This window comes from Balaenoptera acutorostrata, chromosome 15 (assembly GCF_949987535.1).
Source record: "Balaenoptera acutorostrata chromosome 15, mBalAcu1.1, whole genome shotgun sequence".
Taxonomy (NCBI): domain Eukaryota; kingdom Metazoa; phylum Chordata; class Mammalia; order Artiodactyla; family Balaenopteridae; genus Balaenoptera; species Balaenoptera acutorostrata.
The window spans coordinates 65467862-65492203 of record NC_080078.1 but is presented as its reverse complement, the minus strand read 5'-3'; the positions used below and the strand labels follow the sequence as shown (position 1 = coordinate 65492203).

General features: G+C 39.5%; 1 protein-coding gene across 9 annotated transcripts in view; it reads left to right on the top strand.

Annotated features, from left to right (window-relative positions):
• The first annotated feature begins 2765 nt into the window (after nt 1-2765).
• The window catches only part of NCOA6 (nuclear receptor coactivator 6), a 100680-nt gene continuing 79103 nt past the window's right edge, over nt 2766-24342 (top strand). For 6 of the 9 annotated variants that reach the window (XM_057528567.1, XM_057528561.1, XM_057528565.1 and 3 more), the window contains exons 1-2: nt 2766-2996; nt 21374-21451. The gene's annotated coding sequence lies outside the window, so the exon portion shown is untranslated. The remainder of the gene's footprint in view (nt 2997-21373; nt 21452-24342) is intronic. The other 3 variants (XM_057528562.1, XM_057528559.1, XM_057528560.1) reach the window with 1 other exon arrangement.

The following is a 24342-nucleotide window of genomic DNA, read 5'->3' as shown; positions in this document are numbered from 1 at the left end:
TGCAGATGAGGCAACTGCAGCACAAAAAAAGTTAAGTTATATTACAGGTGATGATATTACAAAAATACTTTCTTTGGGGAGCTTATAGTCTGTTGGGAACACAAAACAAAATACAAACCATATAAGGATTTAAAAACAAACAAAATAAAGGAAAAAACACTTTGGACACTATAGGATGAGTCATTTTTCTTCCTTTTGGTCCAAGTTCCCTCATCTGTATGACGAGAACTTTGGATTTCTTCAAGGTCTCAGAACTTGAGGATTTTGACTTCAGAATCCAATCTTGTAATCACTGTGCTCTACCTAGTGCCATTTCATGGCCTGTTTCTGTTCCTTTGCTGCCTTCATGTGGGCAACACATATCTATGTTACCTATGCTCCTGCTATTTTCACCTATGGGATGTTTAGGTGCCCAAATGGGCCCCTGGCTGCTAGCTCCCTACATCCTTGCTAATACCAGGAAAACCTCCTTTGGTTTAAGGACATGAATAATAAGGCAAAAAAATGAGGATATTGGCTCAGGCCCTGGCATATTTTTTTAAATTGTGATAAAAAATATATAACATAAATTTTGCCATTTTAACTATTTTTTCAGTGTATAGCTCTGTGGCACTAAGTACACTACATTGCTGTGCAATCATCACCACCATCCATCTCCAGAACGTTTTTTATCTTTCCCTACTGAAACTCTGTACCCATTAAAGAGTAACTCTCCATTACCCCCTCTCTCCAGCTGTTGGCAATCAGTATTCTACTCTGTCCCTATGAATTTGACTATGCTAGGAACCTCATGTAAGAGGACTCATATAGTATTGTAGTTGTCCTTTTGTGACTGGCTTATTTCACTAAGCATAATGTGTTCAGGGTTCACCCATGTTACAGCACATGTCAAAATTTCCTTCCTTTTTAAAGCTGAATAATATTCCATTGTATGTGTATGCCACATTTTATTTATCTATTCATCTGATACACGTGGGCTGCTTCCACCTTTTGGCTATAGTGAATAATGCTGCTATGAACATGGGTGTACAAATATCTGTTTAAGTCCCTGCTTCTACTTTTTTGGGGTAAATATCCAGAAGCAGGATTTCTGGATCAGATGGTAATTCTATATTTAACTTTTTGAGGAAACTTCAAACTGTTTTCCACAGCTGCTGCTGTGGTAGTAACACAGGAACGTAGGTAAAAGTTTATTAGGTATACACTTAAGAGGTTTGCATTTTCATGTATGTAAATCATACCTCACTTTTTAAAAGTTAAAAGAAAAAGCTTAAAAAATTTTTTCCAGGCTCTTGTAAATCCTTTTGATGTTAATTTCATGGGCTCAAGCGCCTGAGGTGCCCCCTTTTGGCCATCTGTGGTTCTCTTTATTTTTCTCTGCCCTTTTGGGCCCAGTACAGAAACAAATATTTACTGAGCATCTCCTCTGTGCCAGACCCTGTGCTACGTGCTGAGGAAACGGGGGTAAGCAAAATCGATAACGTCTCCCTCCTAATGGAGTCCACATCCTTATGGCGAAGACAGGCAATAACCTAGTGAGTCCTATTGAGGACAAGTAAGAACCTGCCTGGGGAGTCGTCAGGGAAGATGTCCTTGGGGTAGTGATATTTGAGCTGGGATCTGAAGGCTGATAAATTATCTAAGGTGGTGGTGGGGGAAGCATTTCAGGAGGAAGGATCAGCATGTGCAAGGGTCCTGAGAAGGAAGGAAGTACAATGTGTGAAGATCAATGTAGTTACAGTCCAGAGAGAGGGGAAGAGGGCCCTGAGATAAGTCTGGAGATGTGGGAAGGGCAAGAGTGAGACATCTATTTGGCCTTTATCTTAAGAGCAATGTGAGTCATCAAATAGTTTTAAGTAGGGGAGAGACATGATCAGATTTCTGACTTAGAAACATTACTCTGATAGCAGGGTGGCGAATAGATTGGAGGGGAGCTGGGGAGAATGTGGAAAGGCCTTAGATGGCTACTGCATCAGTCGAAGCATATAGTGTGTACTCAATAAATATTTGTGGAATGAAAGGACTCCTAACTCTTTTTCTTAGATGAGACCAATATGCCTGAGCTGTGTAATCAGCTAACAATCCACCTGCTCCTCTATCTAACATGATGCTTGTAATATACCCTTAACTCCCATTTTACAGATGAGAAAGCTGAGGTTGAGGCAAAGAAAATCGCACAACCATCAAGAGTAAAAGCCAAATCTGAATCCAGGCCTGTATGACAGACATCAAGCCCAGTGCTGGGGAGGCCTCTTGACATTTGGGGAGAGGGGAGGGGGGCCACACTCCCTTGTACCCACGAGCTTGCTAGGGAAAAAGTAGAGAGGGACTTATAGGCAAATAATAAAGGCTAAAGGTTATCTTTATCACCACTGACGTTATTAGATACTATGTGTCCTGCACTCTGCCAACTGCTTTCCATGCTTTCCCTCATTTCCTCTTTGCAAAGACTATTATTACCTCCATATCTCAGGTGCATAAACCGAGGCTTGGAGAGTTGACTTGCCCAAGGACACTCAGCTAGAGAGCTCCTATAGGACTGTGCAGCGACTCCAAAGTGGGGGCAGCAGCCACTGGCGATATTACAGCTCCAGGAGACAGACAGACCCATTGAATCCCGGCTCTGAGCTTTGCACCCACCTGAGCTGGCACACGCTCTGGCCCGCTCGGCCCCGCTCGGCCCCGCGCGGCCCCGCGCTCCTGGAGACGCTTGGTCACGTGACCAAGGCCCCGCCCCCGGTCGGCCCCGCCCTCTCCCTCGCTCCCTCCCTCTCTCCCTCCCTCCCCCTCCCTCCCCGGCCCGGTCCGGCCCATCCCCCTCCCCGCCGGCTCCCTGAGGCCCAGCCGGGTCGGGCTGCGGGCGGCCGGGCGCCGACGGCCGGACAGACGGGCGCACGCGAGGACGGACGGACGGACGGACACACGGAGGGCCGCGGGCACGCACGGCCCGGGCCGGTGCTCCGAGGCCCGCCCGGGAGGGCTGGGGCCGCGCTCAGGTGAGGTGACGGCGACGCGGGCCCGTAAGGGGTGGGCCCGCTGGGCGTCTGCGGTGCCGGCCCGGCTGGCTCCGCGGGAAGGAGGCGCCGCCCGGGTCCGGCGCGGGAAAATGGCGCCGGCGGACCGTGGAGCACGGCCCCTGTGCGGGCCCGGCCCGGAGCTGCCCCGCCCGCTGCGCTCGTGTCCCCGTCGCCATGTTGGGGAGCGGGCCCGGGGCCTGCGAGCGCGGGTGCTGGGGAGAGCTGGGGGTCCAGCAGGGTTGGGGAGGGTGCGGGACACGGTGTCTGGGGCGCTGAGGGAGTGCTGAGCCAGTCGGGGTCTGCACAGGGTGGCGCTCCAGGTCCGAAGAACTGGCGGGAGCCGGACGTGTGGTCGTGGCCGGGGTCGCGGAGAAGGAGCGTTGGGTCCAAACGGAACCGGGGTCAGGATCGGTGGGGTTAGGGGTGCAGGACCTGGAGCTGGGTTAGGCCGTGGGACCTCAGGCTGGCAGGGCGCGGAGGGCGTAGGATTTGAGTTCAGGCTGTCAGGGCTGGGACAGTTCTTTGCGGGGGGTGGTGAAAGGGTTGATTAGAATTGGGGGCCCTTTCGGTACTGAGGCGGGTATCAGATTGGGGTAGTCCTCAGAGCCGCGGGACAAGTCCGTGTAACTCCCAAGGGACTGAGGACATATATGCCCCCAGGATCCTCCACTCCTTATTGGCGAGAGCAACAGAAAAAAGTAAGGCTTTGATGAAGAAGAGAAGGGGGATTGAGGTTTGGGTGCAGGAGCTGGCCAGCAAAAGGGAAGCAGAGTGTAACTGGTGTGCAAGATGAGAGAGAGCCTCCATCAACTTAGGGAGTTTGTGTCTTTAAAAGGAGGGACCGGGCTGTTTGTGGGCGGTGACCCAAGGTGTCTTCCCAGGAAGGGGACAGCCCACTGTTTTTTAAGAGCAGTGTCACCTGGGGAGGTCATCAGAAAGGCATTATCGAAGCTGGTGAATGGTAAAGGAGTGAATGTGTAAAAACGACAAAGTCCTTGGCTCATGTAACGATTTCAGATCATGTAGTGATTTTCGCTGAGATACGGACAGGTAAAGTTGACTTCTCGAGATCTTACCAGTAAATGGCAGAAGTAGTACTGGAACTCAGGCCTGTTGCCTCCTGATTCACCACCACTGCCTTAGAGGAATTTGCCAGGTGGGAGAAAAGTGTTCAGAAGTCAAGCATGGCAGCGTATAGCAAAGAAGTATTAAGTAATTTATTTTATTTTTATGGTGAGTTTGTCAGTACAGAAACTGAGGGGGATACAGGAAAACTATAGGTAACCAGCTGTTTGATCATTTCTAGTGCACTTGCATTGGTGCAAAGAAGTTATCTTCAGGATCCTTTTGACTTACAACTTTGTAGAGTTTTAAGAGATGCTCCTTCTCTTCTAGGTGTTTGCTGTACAGCAAAAGGACACAAAAAGCCTAAAAAAATAGCAGTGAACAAGGGTAAAGACCCAGGATCTCTATCATGACCAAACTCTTTTTTTTAGTTAATTAATTAATTTATTTATTTTTGGCTGCATTGGGTCTTCGTTGTGCTCAGTAGTTATGGCTTGCGGGCTCTAGAGCGCAGGCTCAGTAGTTGTAGCGCACGGGCTTAGTTGCTCCGTGGCATGTGGGATCTTCCCGGACCAGGGCTCAAACCTGTGTCCCCTGCATTGGCAGGCGGATTCTTAACCACTGCACCACCAGGGAAGTCCCTATCATGATCAAACTTTAATTGAAGTTTGATCATGATAGTGAAGAGCTCAAAGTCCCCATGGGCTATGAGAGAGTTCTCAGTCATGATATAGTAGTCCCAGGGCTCCCATATAATCAAAAAAGACTTTCAACAAAAAGGTTATGAGGATGTTCATAGCAATAAAATTTTCAATGTATGTTCAGTACCCTTATACAGCAACACAATTCATTTGTTTTGGGTCTTTCTAATGCAGGAAGGCCTAATCTTGTCTGTACCATGGGCCCCTTTAGCATCTAGCGAAGCTCATGAATCCTTCTCAGAATAATATTTTTAATTGCATAAAACAAAATACATTGGGTTATAGAGAAACCAATTATGTTGAAATACAGTTACCACAATATACAAATTGTGATATTGTAATATAGATATACTTCTTTATCAGCAAATTAAGAAATCAGATCTAGTGGTGGGTCTGATAATTATATCAGATGAACATAAATAATTCTTTAAGACATTTGCAATAACTGTACTATGATATAAAGATATCTGTGATTACTGTGGCAGAATCACAGATCCTGCTAATACCAGAATGGTTTATTGCCTACATTCATATTTGAAGAAAATGGTAACTTTCAGTTAGAGGTTAGTGAAAATAAAGAGGTAATTTTTTTCCTATCCAAGTTCACAGATCCCCCTCCCCCCCGCCCCTGAATTCTGTCTGTGGACTCCCATCTATGAACCCCAGGTTAAGGAACCACAAAGGATGTCTTCCATTCAACAGACATTTACTATGCGCTAAGATATCTATTATGTCAACCATTATGCTAGGCTCTGAGGAATCAAAGGTCTTTAAGGCAGGGCAGGGTCTTTTCACTTTGGATATTCAGTCCCATGAGAGAAGTGAACAAGTAAACAATGACAGTTCAGGATGTTAAATGCCAAAGGAGAGTTATCATAGGTTCTGAGGACACAGGTAGGCATGTCTCTGCCCTAGGAATCAGGGAATCAGGGAAGGCTTTGGAAACGAGTGAGACTTGAGATGTGTCGTGAAGGGTAGAGGAGTTTGCCAGATGCAGAATTGGAAAGAAGAGCTTTCAGGTAAGGGCATGCATTTTCAGGGAATGTAATTTAATGTGGTTGGAGTATAGTGTGTGTGTGAAAGAGTGGTTGGAGATGAGACTGGGAAGGTTGTTTGGAACCTGGTTGTGGAGGACCTTGCTAAGGAATTTGGACTGAATCCTTAGCTTTTAGAGAGGCTTTCAAGAAGCGGAGTTACGATGAGGTTTAATTTTTAGGAGATAAATGGATGTGTTTTGCAGGGAGGGTAGACTGGGAGATCAGGGAAGAAGTAATGAGGGAATGAGGGCCTGAACCAAGGCAGAAGCTGTGAGCATTGAACAGAGTTAGACTTTTCAGGTATTGATATAATTACATTGTGAGTGATGAGAGAGAGGGGGAGTTTTTTAGATTTCTAGTTTGGGGTGGTGGCTGTCAAAGAGGTTAAAAAAAAGGGTGAAAGGAAAGTGAGTAAGAATTGTCACAGATAAGGGAGAAGATGGTTTTTGGTAGAATAGTAGACTTTAGGAAATCATTGCAAAACTGTCAAGTGTGATGTCATTTATTGCTTGAGGAAATCATATGTGTCAACAGTGAAAGACTGGGAAAATATTCCTAGAGTATAGGAAAATCACAGCTATCAATGTCAGGGGTTGGCAAACTATGGCCCATAGGTCAAATCTGTTCCACCACCTATTTATGTAAATAAGGTTTTATTGCAACACAGGCACACTCATTTACATATTGTCTTTGCCTGCTTTCACAGTACCAATGGTAGAGTTGAGTAGTTGTGACAGAGAATATATAGCTCACAAAACTGAAAAATATTTACTTTCTGGCCGTTTACCAAAGGTGTTTGCCGGTTCCTGATCTGTGTGTCTGAATGTTGGACATTAAACTTCTGATTTACCATCCAGTTCCTACATGAGAAGAATAACCATCTTGACACTTGTCTTTCTGGCTGGGTTCCCCATGCTCTGCGTATCTGCAGCATGACATAGACCCCTGAGTATTTTATTTTTATTTATTTATTTATTTAAATCTTTACATTTATTTTTATTTTTTAATTTATTTATTTTATTTATATATTTTTGGCTGCATTGGGTCTTCGTTGCTGCGCACGGGCTTTCTCTAGTTGCGGCGAGTGGGGACTGCTCTTCATTGCGGTGCACGGGCTTCTCATTGCGGTGGCTTCTCTTGTTGCGGAACACGGGCTCTAGGCATGCGGGCTTCAGTAGTTGTGGCACGTGGGCTCAGTAGTTGTGGCTCGCGGGCTCTAGAGCGCAGGCTCAGTAGTTGCGGCGCACGGGCTTAGTTGCTCCGCGGCATGTGGGATCTTCCCGGACCAGGGCTCGAACCCGTGTGCCCTGCATTGGCAGGCAGATTCTTAACCACTGTGCCAGCAGGGAAGCCCCCCACCAAGTATTTTATATTGGTCAGTGATGCCAGGGTTTACTGTTTTGGGGTCCACTGTGGCAACTGTGGTTAGTGCCAGGTTTTTACAGTTTAGACTTTGCCGGGGCTTGTTTTGTCATTTTTCTATTGGGTTGTCTTTTTCAAAAGATTTCTTTATATTTTCTGATTATTAATCCTTCCTTGGTTATACGTATTACAGATACCATTTCCCAATTTGTTGCTAATCTTTTTAAATCTGTAAGCTGTCTTTTGTTAAGAAGAAGTAGTGACACAGAGACACAGATGTAGAGAACAAACATATGGACACCAAGGGGGGAAAGTGGTGGTGGGATGAATTGGGAGATTGGGATTGACATGTATACACTAATATGTATAAAATGGATAACTAATAAGAACCTGCTGTATAAAAAAAATAAATAAAATAAAATTCAAAAATTCAAAAATAAATAAATAAATAAAATGGAGAAAAAAGACGTTCTGAATTTTAATAAAGTCAAATTTATCTATCTTTTCTGCCCCCAAGATTTTGAAGTTATTCTTTATATTATCTTTTTGAATCTCTATTGTTTTGCCTTTTATGTTTAGCTCTCTATCTGGAATTGACTCCTGTGTGCGGTGTGAGGTAGGGTCAGTTCATTTTTTCCTAAGTACAATTAATTTTCCCGGCACCATTTATTGAATGGCACTTATTTTCAAATTATGAGCCCTTTTTTGGTGAAGTCTTATCTAAGGTCCTATTTCCAGCTGCACTGCTTGCTAATTGTGTACCTTGGACAAGTTGTATAACCTCTTTGTGCCTCAGTTTCCTCATCTTTAAAGTAAGAATAATAGAGTTTTTGTGAGGAGTAAGTTAATTCATATAACGTGAGAACAGTGTGGCATCTAGAAAATGCTCAATAATGTTAGCTGTTATTTAGCATTATTGTTCATTTCAGATTCCTAGGCACAGAGTGGAAGCTCAATATGCTCAACACAGTTGTAGAATTAATTTGGTTTTCAGGTCAAAGCAGAATGGCTGAGACTTAAGTGTTGCAGGAGATGCTTCCAAGTTGCTGTTTAATTTTAGCTGCTGCCTTAGACTATCTGCTGGAATAGAACTCCTCCCTGTAGTTCTTTGCAGTCCTCACTACTCTCTTGCTTTGTTCATTTACTTTATCATCCTATAGGCATTTTATTTTCTGGTTCTAAATTTACCGAAGTTTTAAATATTACCTCTCCTAAACCAATAAATGACATATTGGGATATTGTCAGGATGGCCAGAAAATGACAGATGAGTTTGTGGGCAGGTAAAAACTAAAATCTGTTTCTAAGGCTGAATCATTCTTGGTCATAATGAATAAATTGATAATTGAAATTAAAAGATGAGATGAAATTCAAATCATTGAATATTTAGGCATCTACTATGTGCTGGGTACTGTATTAGAAATTACCACATTGGTAATAGAAAAGAAAACTAGCTGACCAGCTTTATGAAATACTACAGAAGAGATCTTTTTACTTACGATATGGAGCTATTTTCCAAGAGAGCATTTGGATGACAGAGAGGGAATATAGGCATTTATTCACTTGTCAAACATTTATTGAACCCTACCACGTACATTGGGCTAGAACTTTGCAGAATACAAGGATTAATCTAGCCAGGATTTCAGTGTCATGTGGGGTGTATATATAACGTGTTATGGAGCTGGGATATCAGAGGATGGTACCTCAAAGAGGTGGCCTTTAAGCAGGACTGCCCAAAACGGTTAGGATCTTCATACTTAGAGATGAGACAGTATTTTTCCAGGCTTAGTGAAAGCATGAGTGTAGAGATGGGTGTTTAGGAGATAGTAAAGAGTCTAGTTTGGTTGGTGATCAGGACTGTCACAGGGCTGTTGTTGAAGTTGAGGCTGGAAATGGAGATTGAACAACAGCAATAATAATAGCAGTAGCTCTCATTTTTTACATGTGTATTACTTGCCAGATAATGTGCCAGGCATTTCATAAGTGGCATTTCATTTAATCCTCACAACAACCCTGTGAGATAGGCACCAATTTTTATCCCCTTTTTATAGACAAAGAAACTCAGAAATAGAACTAACAATTGACAGAGAATGAATTTGGGTCTAGGCAGTCTAATTCCAAAGCCTGTGTTCTTAGTCTCTGCATGCTATACATGGAAAGCTTTGAATCCTTTTCAGTTCCAGGCTGAGAAGTTTGGAATTGTTTGACTAGGTAATGGGAAGTCATCAAAAGTTCTTGACCATACGGTGACATAATGAAATCTGTACATTAGGAAAGTAAGCCTGGTCATGGAGTGTAGGAGCAGCATGGGGAGAAAGGAGAGATATGGAGCTAGTTTACTCTCTCCCTCCTCACTAGATTGTTTGTTCCTTAAGGGCTGGGGCTATATCTCTTTGTCTCTCTCTCCCTTCCTTCAGCTGTGGTGTCTACTTACTGTGTTGTCTGGCACATTTATTTATTTTTAAAAATTTAATCTTTTTCTACCTTACCTTGTTCTAAAAAGGACTTAAGGTGGCTGCCCAGGAGCTCAGTAAACATTTGCTGAGTTAATTAATAAATGACTAGAGGTATATATAGATGTGTACATAAAGGGAGTACTATGGCTTTGTTGAAGGGAGTAAATGCAGCCTTATAATTTGGTGATAAGCTATGTTTTATATATAGACCCTATAAAAGCAAAAGGCCAGAACCACATCTTTTTTAACTTGTGAAGAATTGTATATTCTGTGTCAGTTAGAACATTAACAATCAGTTAATATTAACTATGTTAGTTAGAAACCCAAAAACTCATAGAAACAGAGTAGAATAGAATGGTGGTTGTCAGGGGCTGGGAGATGGGGGAAATGGGGAGATGTTGGTCAAAGGGTATAAACTTTCAGTTATAATATGAATAAGTTCTGGGGCTGTAACATACAGCATGGTGACTATAGTTAACAGTACTGTATTACATACTTGAAAGTTGCTAAGAGAATAGATCTTAAATATTCTCACCATACACCTAAAAATGGTAATTATGTGATGTGATGGATATGTTAACTAACCTTCTTGTGATAATCATTTCTCTGTATATGTGTATCCATCTCATTGTACACCTTAAACCTACACAATATTGTATGTCAGTTATATCTCAATAAGGCTGGGAGAAAAACTATGTCAGTTTTAATAATATTAATGATCACCAAATTCAAAGGGTATTCATACTTTAAATAGATATTTAGGTTTATATTCAGCATTAGTCAGCTTCAAATCCCCCCATATGCAAAGAGGCAACAAAAGTTACCAGTAACCAGCTCCTTTACTGACACTGAACCTGTTGAATATTAGTTCCATAGTACCATTTATGTACATTTTCTAAAGATCAGTCAGCAGCAGTCTCTCACAGGAAGAAATACTTGTTGCAAATTTGTGAATCAGATTCCTGTTTTGGATTTTACTTAGGGAAATTATTCATAAGATTAAGTCCCTTGCCATAATTTTAAATGTTATTTGGAAGTAATTCTGTGTCCCTTCTATAAAATACAGACTTTAAAAATTCAAACATTGGGAGAAATTCAAAGACACAAAGAAATACCAAATACCAGTAAAGGTAGGAAGATGTTAGGTAAACCAGCATTTGAGTAGACTTAATAAGACAAGTCAATGGACCTTAAATAGTGGATTTATTAAATAAACATTCTTTTCCATTGTGGGTATTAGCTGTCGGTAGTATGTACATATACATGCATGCACATATCGATGTGAAATATATTGATATAATTAATATAAGTACATTTGAATTTAGAGATGCTTCCTAAAGAAAATGAGCCTTCATCTGAGTTCTTTTAGGTTATGTTTAACTCTTCAGTGTATGTGGGGATAACTCATTAAGAAGCATTACAGTCAGAAAGATTAACTGTGTAGAAAAAGTCAGTATATGTTGACTGCCTACCACTGTTGAGGGCTGTATACAGTTGATTAGTTAGTTTCTGCCTTCCAAGAATCAAATTCATTTGGGGAAGTAAAGTGAACATAAAAAGAGGGGAAAGCGTGTTTTAAATGAAATAGTTCGTGCTTTGGGAGTTCAGGAGAGATCACTTCTACTTGGAGAATCAGGGAAGGCTTCTAGAAAAGGTGGTATATTAGTTTCCTAGGGCTGCCATAACAAACTACCACAAACTGGGTGACTTAAAACAACAAAAATTTATTCTCTCACAGTTCTTGAGGCTAGAACCTGAATTCAGGGTGTCAGCAGGACCACGTTCCCTCTGAGACTTCCATCAATTCTTTTTAAATTTATTTATTTATATTTGACCGTGTTGGGTCTTTGTTGCTGCGCGCAGGCTTTCTCTAGTTGCAGCGAGTGGGAGCTACTCTTCGTTGTGGTGTGCGGGCTTCTCATTGAGGTGGCTTCTCTTGTTGCAGAGCATGGGCTCTAGGCACACAGGCTCAGTAGTTGTGGCTCACGGGCTTAGTTGCTCTGCAGCATGTGGGATCTTCCTGGACCAGGGCTCAAACCCATGTCCCCTGAATTGGCAGACGGATCCTTAACCACCGTGCCACCAGGGAAATCCCGAGACTTCCATCAATTCTTGACAATTCTTGGTTTGCGACTACATCACTCCAGTCTCTGTGTCTGTTGTCAGAGGCATTCTACCTGTGTGTCTCTGTCTCTGTGTGCAAATTTCTCTCTTATAAGGGCACCAGTCATATTGGATTGGGGGTCTACCTCATCTTAACTAATTGCATCTGTACTGATTCTATTTCCAAATCAGGTCACATTCTGTGGTACTGGGAGTTAGTACTTTAAATATCTTTTGGGGAGACACAATTCAACTTAAAACAGGTGACATGATACGGAAGTATTAAATTAAAATTTACTAATTAAATGGAAGAGTCAAATTGCAACGAAATGAGTTAAGGAAAAAAGAACCAGAGGAATGATGGACACAGGAAAGCATAAGGAATATTTAGGAAATGAGATAGAGAAGTCTGGTTTGCTGGTGTATTGAGTTGTGAGGAGATGAAGCCAGAGTATTGTATCGGGTCCTAGACACCAGATCTAGGATATTTGAATGCTGCTGAGTGGGTAGTGTGTGGCAGCAGTATAGCCCTGCAGAATTTTGAAATGGTGGATAACTAATTCAAACTTTGGATAATTAATGCAAGCTTTAGGAAGATTCTATGATCAGGTGAACATGGATGAGTAGACACCCTGAAGAAAAACAGATGGTCAGTGATTTAACACACGCAGCCTCCCTCATTTGCCTATGCCAGTAACTTTTCACCAAGACAGTCAAGGTATTCCTCATATGTAAAAAACAAAAATACCACAACAACAAATGAGAGTTTTACTAGCCTCTTGGTCAGTCATCTGTGGGCCTTGAGATACATCTGCTTTTTAGGGTCTCTATTCTATTCAAAAGCCTCTCTATGGATTTAAATATTGATAATCATGTTGTTCTTCATTTTCTTTCAAACCTTTCTTCAAAATCACCTAGTTTCCATCGTATTTTTTACCTCTTGAGTTTTCTCTGAACGCTTTTCAGTTTTTCCATCTCTTTTAAAAACATCTGACTAATGGAAAGAATTGAGGAAGATTATGTACTATCCAAGCCAATGGTACCTTCGTTTTCTGTGTCCTTTAAATGATAGTTATGTTGACTTTTGTCCACAATAGGACTGTATTCAAATTGTGAATATTCATTCAAATTGTGGTCAGCAGTGCTCAGGTGCTTTTCCTTATTTGTGCCCAGGCATTTCTTCCTGATTCTATATTTGCATTGCTTATATTTTCTCTAAGAGCATGTGTCTTCATGAAATTTCTAAAATTATGTTTAAATATTACAGACAAATAAACACATAATGTCCTAGTCATCATATGCATATGGTCTTTTCATATAGTTTTTTTAAATTATTTATTTATTTATTTATTTATTTATTTATTTATTTATTTTTGGCTGTGTTGGGTCTTCGTTTCTGTGCGAGGGCTCTCTCCAGTTGCGGCGAGCGGGGGCCACTCTTCATTGTGGTGCGCGGGCCTCTCACTGTCGCGGCCTCTCTTGTTGCGGAGCACAAGCTCCAGACGCTCAGGCTCAGTAGTTGTGGCTCACGGGCCTAGTTGCTCTGCGGTATGTGGGATCTTCCCAGACCAGGGCTCGAACCCGTGTCCCCTGCATTGGCAGGCAGACTGCCAACTACTGCGCCACCAGGGAAGCCCCATATAGTTTTTTATAGTCTTCTTTCATTTGGCCTTATATTGATATACTTTTCCACATATAGTTAGTATTTTTAATGAATAGATAATAAAGTTTAAATACTCTGGTTATTTGGCATTTGGATGATTTCCAGTATGTTTTTATTTTTCATTTGCAATTCTAAATTATACTGCTGTAACACCTTTTTATAACCCCCCCCCAATTTTTTTCTTAGAGTATATTCCCTAAAATAATTCAATTAAGTCTAAGGATATCACTTTTTAGCCATATTGTTATTCTTTAGAACAACTACCAGTTGTTAATATTAGATTTTATAATTTTTTTCTTCTAGTATAATAGTGGTGTGTCACAGTTTTGTGGGAGTTTTGATATTTTAAATGTTTTATTATGAAAAATTTTAAACATACCAAAAACACCCTCCCAGAAATAGTACAATGAACACCCTTATTCAGCATGTTGCCATATGCTTACTTATATACTTATTATGTTAAACCTTTTAAAAATAAAGACATTGGACTTCCCTGGCGGTTCAGTGGTTAGGACTTGGTGCTTCCAATGCCAGGGGCGTGGGTTCGATCCCTGGGTCAAGGAGCTAGGATCCTGCATGGCGCGTGGTGCGGCCCCCAAAAAATAAAAAAAAAAATTTAAAAAAATAAAATAAAAATAAATAAAATTGACATCATAGTATTATGCCTTTAAATACTTCAGCATGTATCTCTTACAAATAAGAACATTTTCCTACATTATCACAACACCATTATCACACCGAACAAAATTATCAGTAATTCCTTAATGTTTCTAACATTAAGTCTATATTTGTTTCTCCAGTTGTCTCCATAGTGACTTATAACTGCCTGGTTCAAAGTGGAATCAAATTAAGAACTATGCATTGTATCTGTATGTTGCTGTTTTTGTAGTCTTTTTTTTTAATCCTGGAACAATTCGCATTTCTTATCTGCTTCCTCACCTTTTTTTTCCCCCATGGCACTGATTTGTTGAGATCCGAGCAGTTTTCTTGTTGTATGTCCCACATCCTGGATATATCTGATTGTTTTCTTTTTTTAAACTTTATTTATTTATTTATTTATTTATTTATGGCCGTGTTGGGTCTTCGTTGCGGCACGTGGGATCTTCGTTGACATGTGGGCTCTTAGTTGAGGCATGCCTGTGGGATCTAGTTCCCTGACCAGGGATCAAACCCAGGCCCCCTGCATTGGGAGCACGGAGTCTTGACCACTGGACCACCAGGGAAGTCCCTTAACTTGTTCTTTTGTTCCTTGTATTTCCCTAAACTGGAAGGTTTAAGACTTGATTAGATTCTAGCTAAACATTTTGGCAAAAATATTTAATAATCTTTACATTGCATCATATCATGAGGTGCATAAATGTCTGGTTGTCCCACTGTTGATGATAACTTTGATCATAGGGTTAAGGTTGTGACTGCCAGATCTCTCCATTGCGAAGTTGCATTTTTTTCTTTTGTAACTAACAAATTTTTAAAAAATTTTTATCAATGATGAGTATTTTTCAATCTTGTTTGAACCAGTTTTTCATATTATTTGACCCTTTGTTCAGTGTAGATTTGATATTTTCAAGTTTGTACTATGCATTTTAAAATTTTATACAGTGTAACAAAGAATGGTGCATTGTTATAAAAGATAAATTTCAAGTTTCAAAATATAACTAAAATCAAATGTAATTTAACCAAAAAAAAAAAAACCACCTTACAGATTGCAAATATGTAATAGAGGGCATTTCTTCGACAGAATTTTGTGATTAGTCATGTTTGCTATTTTAAAAATCATTCTAGGGACTTCCCTGGTGGCACAGTGGTTAAGAATCCTCCTGCCAATGCGGGAGACATGGGTTTGATCCCTGGTCCGGGAAGATCCCACATGCCATGGAGCACCTAAGCCCGTGCCCCACAACTGCTGAGCCTGTGCTGTAGAGCCCGAGAGCCACAACTACTGAGCCCACGTGCCACAGCTACTGACGCCCGCACGCCTAGAGCCCATGCTCCACAACAAGAGAAGCCACCACAATGAGAAGCCCCCATGCCGCAACGAAGAGTAGACCCCCCTCGCCACAGCTAGAGAAAGCCCATGCGCAGCAATGAAGACACAATGCAGCCAAAAATAAATAAATTACTTAATTAATTTTTTTAAAAAAGCATTCTAAGCAGGCAAAATTGAGAAACATAAAGCTCTTGAATAAAAAATTTCTTTTATTTTTCTTTTTGAAATGGAGGTAAATCCTGAATTCATAAGCTGTTTTACAAACCCACCCCAGAAGCACTCAGAATTTATTTTTGTTTCTTGTCCTCTTGAGTGTTTCATTTGGCTGTCTTTTATATACCAATTCTTTATCAATTTTAAATAGCTATTTTTTTCTGTCATTCCTATTGTAGATTTTTTTATTCCATTTTCTGCTGCAAATAATGCTCAAATAGGATTTTCCTTTCAAACCACAAAGGCAGTATAGGCTTATTGAACAAGTTGGGTATCATCTGAGGTGCACAAAGAGAAAGCCAACCATCCCCTCCTCTCCAGTTCATATCCTCCAGCATACCCAACTAGCCTAATGTGATTCTTCCATGTTTTTCTCTATGCTCTTAGAAACACAAATATACATACTGATTCATATTCTGTCTTATTTTGTAAGATTTTCATGATGCCATATGCATTATACTACAACTTCTATTTTTTACTTTATAGGGTATCATACATTTTCTTCTATATCACTAAACAGATATCTAATTCATTTTTTCGTGCTGCATAATAGTCCATTTATGTAGATTTCTCTCAATGGGCATTCAGGTTGTTTCCGATCTTTTTTCCCATCACAAACAGTAGACATCTTTATACATATATCTTTAAGAAATGAAGCTTTTACTTCTGTCAGATAAATTCCCAAGTATGGGTTATTTCAATATTATGAACCGCCAGGTTATTTTCCATAAGGGTGGTTGCAGTTCTTATTCCCGCTGGCACTGGATAACAGGTATCTTTTCAGTTTTTGCCTATCAGCTGGGTGAAAAGTGTTTTCTTATTTTAATTTTCGTTTCCCTGACCATTAATAAATCGCATACATTCATTGTCCAATTTGCATTCCCTATTCTGCAAATCATCTTTGCCAATCCTTTAACTTATTTTTCTCTTGGGTTGTTAATTTTTTACTTTTTAATCAATTTGGGGATGCTTTTGTGTATTTCGGGTATTAACCCCTTTTTTGTCACATTGTGCAAATATATTATCCCAGCCTTTCATTTGGCTTTTGACTTTGTGGTTTCTTTGACATATAGACTGTTTTAAATATCTAATTATGTCTGTCAGTCTTCTTCTTTATGATTTCTAGATTCATGTCTTGCTCACCACCATTCCACTGAAGTTAATAATTCTTCTAAATTTTTTTCTATATTTTTGTTTTGTTAATTTTTAACCTTAATTTTGTTTTTCTTGTTTTTGCAACTGGGGCAGAAATTTATTTCTTTGTTTTTTAATATAAATGAACCTGTTTATTATGCCATTGAATTTCTTCTCCTGATCAAAAAATTATCTCTTCTTCATTATTTAGGGATAAGATTATTTTAAGTAATCTCTCTTGAATTTTGAAAAAATGCTTTTCTGGTTGTTCCAAGTCAGTTTGGATGCTCTACCTGTGTTTAAAAATAATAGTGTATTCATCTAATAACAGTTCTGTCTGCAGGTTTGCCAAGTGTATTCTGGGTCATCAATAATGATGAAATGGTAGCTACAGGCTAGCTGTAGCTGAAAGCTGATCTAAGGACTCCAGTGTTTGATTTTAAAAGAAAGTGACAATTGTAAGAGCATAAAGCAGAAAAAAAAAAAAAAAGGGCTTGACAAAACTGTGAATGCACTTGACCCTCTGTATCCATGGGTTCCTCATCTGCATATTAAACCAACCAGGGATTGAAAACATTCCCCCCCAAAATTCCAGAAAGTTCCAAAGAGCAAAACTTGAATTTGTCAAGTTTTTGGAAACTATTTGGCTGGAAACTATTTACATTGTATTTACAACTATTTACGTATCATTTACATTGTGTTAGGTATTATAGGTAATCTAGAGATGACTTATAGTATATGGGTAAGTTGTGCTGTTATATGCAAATACTACAGCATTTTATATAAGGGACTTGAGCATCTGCAGATTTTGGTTTTGCGGGGCGGTCCTGGAATCAGTCCCCCATGGATACCGAGGGATGACTCTGTGTTAAAACAGTGGAGAAGAAGAAACACTGGCAGACTCTTAGAATGATGGCCTAAGGACTTTTGTAATTTAGAGCCCAGATTTCATGATTTAACAGTTTCTTATTAGAAACTTAATAGAGAAAAAAAAGCCATTGTTTTCTCAAATTGTCTGCCAACACTTTCTTCAGGAAAGGCAACATTCATTATCATTATATAACCTGCTTCTCTAGTGCTTTTAAAATGAAGTATTTCTTTTGTAAAGAAGTGTCATACATGAAATGAAAGACTTCCCTACAACTAAGAAGCTTTGGACAAATTATTTACTCGGGCCTTAATTTTTTTGTCTGTTCCATGAGGGTATTGGAGCGGATGATTACCAAGGGACCTCTAATGGTGCTCAGTCTCATCAAGTTATATTTAGGGAATTTTTTTAAAATTACTTCCTAGATTGTAGGATTTGGTCAGCTTTTCAATGTCATTTGTATATTACAGCATGGGTTAAAAGACTGGAATTCCCTTTTTTTTGGCCACTCTGTGCAACATGCGGGATCTTAGTTCCCCAACCAGGGATCGAACCCGTGCCACCTGCATTGGGAGCGCGGAGTCTTAGCCATTGAACTGCCAGGGAAGTCCCCCTGCATTGTTTTTCGACTGAAGCTTTATTATGAATGAAAGAACGTGGTGGTTCACAATTAGAACATGACATATAAAGTAGTTTTTCTTTACATTTTACTTTATCCATTTACTGTGGTATCTAACAAGATGGGAAAACTCTCATTGAACTTCTGACTTAATCTGTTAGTTTATATTGTACTCAATTAAAATTATTAACTACAGTTGACCCTTGAACAACACGGTCTGACTGTGCCAATTCACTTATACGCAGATTTTTTTTTTCAATAAATACATAGTACAGTACTACACATCCACAGTTGGTCGAATCCATGGATATAAAACCACAGATATGGAGGGCTGGCTGTAAACTTATACTCAAATTTTTGAATGCGCCTGGGGTCAGAGCCCCTAACTCCTACGTTGTTCAAGGGTCAACCGTATATGTCTGTGTTAGCATGAGTAGTTTTAGGGATTTCACATTTTGCATTTCACAAATTTATTTTTTGTTTCTTATACTAAAATGTCAGGATTGAAATTTAAGATTTAATGTTAATATTCCCTAATCTCTTAAATTGTCTATTATCCCTACCAAGAGCAAACCAGGGTTGTTACAGTAGTGAAATGCCAGTCTCCTTGACAGGCATTTTGTTGCTCTTTTCAGGGCACTAAGTTTCTATGATTTGGCTGGAGGTTTGCATAAATTTTCCCTTGGGAACCCTGCTCTTGGGAACAGGAAGCATGTAACAGTTTTATAAGAATCTTATAAGAGGGTGTAGGGAGGATGGAATTGGATCTTAAATTAGTTGTGCCATAGCAAATTGTCTTTCACAGTTCACATTTAACTGCTTATTAATATACTTTAAAAAATGCCTTATCCTGAAACATTGAAGGCTATGTGGTTAAAAGACCAACTTTTTAAAGTACTATAAGTGTAATATCCAGACCTAGGTATTCATGAAAATATTATTTAAATTATCCTTTCCACAGTGTTTTTGTTTCTTATATAGTAACTTCAGGAGCAGGAAACTGTTTAGCAGAGTGCCTGGTACATAGTAGGTGGTTGGTAAATGGAGGTTGAACAAATGCATCCATTGAAAGTATTCAAATTATAGTAGATTAGAAATTAAGAAAAAAGAAATTATGAGGGACTTTTTTTTTTACAGGAATTTTATTGATTGATGGATTGATTGATTTTATTTAGTTGTGCCAGGTCTTAGTTGCAGCAGGTGGCCTCCTTAGTTGCGGCCAGCGGGCTCCTTAGTTGTGGCATGCGAACTCTTAGTTGCAGCATGCATGTGAGATCTAGTTCACTGACCAAGGATCGAACCTGGGCCCCCTGCACTGGGAGCACAGAGTCTTAACCACTGCACCACCAGGGACTTCCCTGTGAGGGACTTCTTTTTATATATATATATATATATATATATATATATATATATATATATATATGTAAATTTATTTATTTTATTTAATTTATTTTTTGCCACGTTGGGTCTTTGTTGCTGCGCGCAGGCTTTCTCCAGTTGTGGTGAGCAGAGGCTACTATTCGTTGTGGTGCACGGGCTTCTCATTGCAGTTGTTTCTCTTGTTGCAGAGCACGGGCTCTAGGCACGCAGGCTTCAGTAGTTGTGGCCCACGGGCTCAGTAGTAGTGGCACATGGGCTTAGTTGCTCCGTGACATGTGGGATCTTCCTGGACCAGGGCTTGAACCCGAGTCCCCTGCATTGGCAGGCAGATTCTTAACCACTGCGCCACCAGGGAAGCCCCCTGTGAGGGACTTCTTTACACATATATTTTCTATTTAAAAAATAGCTTGTGCTCTGTAAATCTGAAATGATTTCAAAATATAAAGTTAAACTCATGCAAAAAAGTCTCATGGTGGTGGTGGTAAAGTATCAAGGGTATTGTTAATTAGCCATATTTGAGAGGGAGATGTCTTGCACCTAGACAACAAATCTAGGAGATTTGTATTTGACACAAGCTGAAGAATATGCTTGTGTTTATGAAGCAGGTGCCAGAGGAATTCTAGGATTCTTATTTTACAAAGCTACTTAAAACATTTGAGTAGAGATATTATTTGTTAATGTGAAAGCATATAGAAAATAATTAAATTTCCTGATAAACAGTCCTTGAGTTTTCTTAAATCTAGAAGGAACCTGTGATTGTCTTTAGCTCTAGCTTAGTGATCCATCCTCTCATTTTATAATTTAGGAGTCTTAGGCACAGAGAGATTGTACCCTGCCCCAAATCATACAACTTTATGAGAAGGTCACAACTAGAACTTGGGCACACTCATCCTGCCATGCTCAGCCTAGCTCTTTTTCCATTCTGTCACCCTGTGTTTCATTATTATAAATAATGCTAGTCTGTTCTCAAGATTTATTCAGTTAATTTTACTACTGATCATTTGACATTTGTATTGGAACATAAAAAATGGATACTGCAGTTAGGAAATCACTGGATGAGCATTAGACTTTATTTAATTTCCTTATATGGATGGTGCAACAGCTGCGATGATGCACAGTTGTGAACCCAGGACATCTGTGTTTTCCATTTATTTGTTTACTTGTTTGTTTTTTGCAGTAGTCACGTGTAATAAAATTTTTTTTCAGAGAATAAGGAGAGTAAATGTTAAATTTAAAAGTTTAATATTATTAGCATATTTACAGTTTTACAACAGAAAGAGTAGGAAAATGACAAGAAGGACTAAGTCTGTAGCTAACTACATATGTGACCTAGGGCAAATCATGTAACCTCTGTGGGACTGTTTTCTGCTGCCTTCTTAATTAGAATCCTTCAGGGGTTCTGCCCAGGACAAATGTATCTGTTTTTTGATATTTGTTACTTGAAGTATGACTCACATAATGCAAAGTACACAAATCATAAGGATAATGAATTATAAAATGAACATACTTGTATAACCACTGCTGTTGTATTTTGAAAAAGCTTCCTTGGTGATTATAAGCTTTCCTTTAAAAGAAATCACTGGACTTGAGGCTGTAGGTAATCTCATGTCTTTTACAACTCTTTCTAGAGTGAAATTAGCAGAAACAGTGATAGAAGGAATTTGGCCAGTCACAAAAATTTGCTTTGAATAGGTTTATTGGGATTATGTATTAAGTCTTGTCTTCTGATGTTTTTCTTCTTCCTCTTTGCCCTTTTTCCTTTCTGTCTAGGTCCTGGATGGAATGGAGAGGGGTCCTACTCAACTTCTGACTATCTTTTCTGAGAGTGGTCAGAGAGTTCTTAAACAGGTCTGTTGATTCTGTAGTACACAAATGCAAGTTCGAGTTATAAAAGACGTGGTTTCAGCCTAAACAAAGAATTGAATTAGGAAGTAGACTTTTTTTAAAAAGAAGCTATTTTGATCTCAGTGTCCGCAGGGTATTTTACTTTGGCAAGCTGCATTTGGCATGTGGATTGGACCCAAAGTGACTGAATTAAATAAGATCTGCTTAATATAAAAGCAGTTGTTATGTCTTTATCAGTTATGTTGAATATATATAATATGGCAGAATTCTTTATTGGTTCCATGGAAAGTACCAGGAAAAGATGAAAAGGTGAATATCTCAGTTGTCTATGATCCTGGTGGGTAATGGAGGCATGGATAAATCCAAGAAGGAAAATAATTATACGGCCCTCTTTCTAATGTTCTCAGAATTCATAACATTGGGGAAAAACAATCAAAGCTACCTTCACCTTGCGTATCTCTGGTTAAGGGAAGGGCAAGTGTATATGGGTTTTGTTTGTTTGTTTTCTTTTCTTTTACCTCTGTCTGCATCACCATGAATGAACTTTATCATTGTTCAGACAGATAAAAACTCAAGCTTAGTGATTTCCCAAACTTGTCTTTACATTGGAATCACCTATGGAGCTTTGCAAAGTACTGATGTCTTTGTTCCCCCTCCCCACCACCACCCCCCACCCTAGATTGTGATTTACTTGGCCTGGGGGTGTGGCCTGGGAATTTTTAAAAGATCCCAAGGTGATTCTAAAGTGCCAACAAGTTTGGGAATCACTGTTCTAACTAGTTAAAGCAGATCTGGCCACTATGCACCTTGTGACTTACTTTGCGTAAATATTTGGATAAATATATAAATAAGGGATAAATATTTTGTTTTAGAATCCTGTACTTTAAACCTAAATTCTTACTAGACTGAAAGCTCTAAAAGCAGGTACCATGTCTATATTTTTTTCACCATTATATCTTTAGCATTTAGAACAATAACTGACATGTGCTATATGCTTAAATATTTGTTGAATGAGTGGATGAACCTATTAGTCTCTAGTGAGCTGAGAGTATGCTTTCACCTAATACTCTGAGATATATAGAGTAGGGTGGTGGTGGTAGTGAAGAGCCCAGCTTCTATGACTAATTGACTGGACTCCAGTCACAGCTCTGTCACTTACTAGCTGTAAGACCTTAAGCAAGTTACTTCCCTAATACCTCAGTGTCCTCATTTGTACAATGGGGGTAATAGAATCTATTACATGGGGTTTTGGGGGGAACTAATTGAGTTAATAATACAAAGTGCTTAGAACAGTGCCTTGCACATAATAGTGTTCTGTAACTTTTAGCTACTGTAGAATTCAAGACACTCCAGATTCTCTGTAGTTTGAGTAATTTAAATATAGAGTGTTGTATGGGGGCTAAGGTAGAATAATGGAATCAGCTGCATTAGATGTAGTTAAAGAAGACTTGACAAAGAAGGTTATTATTATTATTTTTTTTATTGGTCAACTTAATGAGGTATAATTTACATACAGTAAACTGCACCATTTAAAAGTGAAACATGTTTCAGTGAATTTTGACAGATGTACTTATTAGTTTACAGTATTTATTATGAAACAACTGTCACAACCAAGATACAGAAAATTTCCATCTTCCTAAGAAGTTCCTTATATTCCTTGCAGTCTGTCCCTCCTAGCCCCTCCACCTATATATTGCTTTGCATTTTCTAGAACTTTATGTAAATGCATTGATACATTATGTTCTGTTATGAGTCTAGCTTCTTTCACTCAGCAGAATGATTTTTTTTTAATGAAAATGACTAACATTTATTGAGCATTTACTACATTGCCAGATATGGCTCTAAATTTCTTTTTTCTTTTTTTTTTTATTATAGCTGGCGTTTATTGAGCTCTTATAGTGGGCCAGCATTAGTCTAAATATTTTATTTTATTTTATTTTTCAGCAGAATGATTTTGATATTTATCCATGTTGTTGCTTGTGTTAGTGGTTCATTCCTTTTGAATGAGGAGTAGTGTTTTGTTGTATGGGTATACCATGCTTGTTTATCTATTCACCTGTGATAGACAGTTGAGTTGTTTCCAGTATTTGATGATTGTGAGTAAAGCTACTGTAAGCACTTTTGTGCAAGTCATTGTATAGCTATATTTTCACTTATTCTGGAGTAAATCCCTAACAGTTGTACTGCTAGGTTGTATGGTATATCTAACTTGTTAAAAAAGTGCCAAATAATTTAAAAAGAAGTGAATGTTCAGCAGGATTTCGAAGGAGGGTGCATTAGTTATCTATTGTTGCATAGCAAATTACCACAAATTTAGCAGCTTAAAACAACACACATTTATTAGGGCACAGTTTTCATGGGTCAGGAATCTGGCTTAGGTGGGCCCTCTGTTTCAGGGTCTCTCACAGGCAGCAGTCAAGGTGTCAGCCAGGACTGGAGTCTCATCTCAGTGATTGACTAAAGAAGGATTTCCTCTAAGCTTAATTGGTTGTTGGCAGAATTAACTTCCTCAAGGGATGTTGGATTTAAGGCCTTGGTTTCTCACTGGCTACTGGTTGTCAGTTCCTTGCCTTGTAGCCTCTCCAGCATGGCAAGCTGAGAAGGCAATAGAGTCTCCTAGGGAGATGGAAGTCTCATTCTTTTATAACCTAATCATGGAAGTGCCATCCCATCACCTTTGCTGTATTTTTTTGGTTAGAAGTAAGTCACTAGGCCATCCCTCAGGGGGAGGAGGGGGCAGGGGAGATTACACTAGGGCATGAATACCAGGAGGCTGGGATAATTGGTGGCCATTTTAGAAGTCTGTCTACCACAGAAGACATGGCTTAGTGCCAGGCTGGGACTAAATGGGACATTAAAAGGAGTGGTGGTGGTGAGGAGTAGTTTGTGAAATT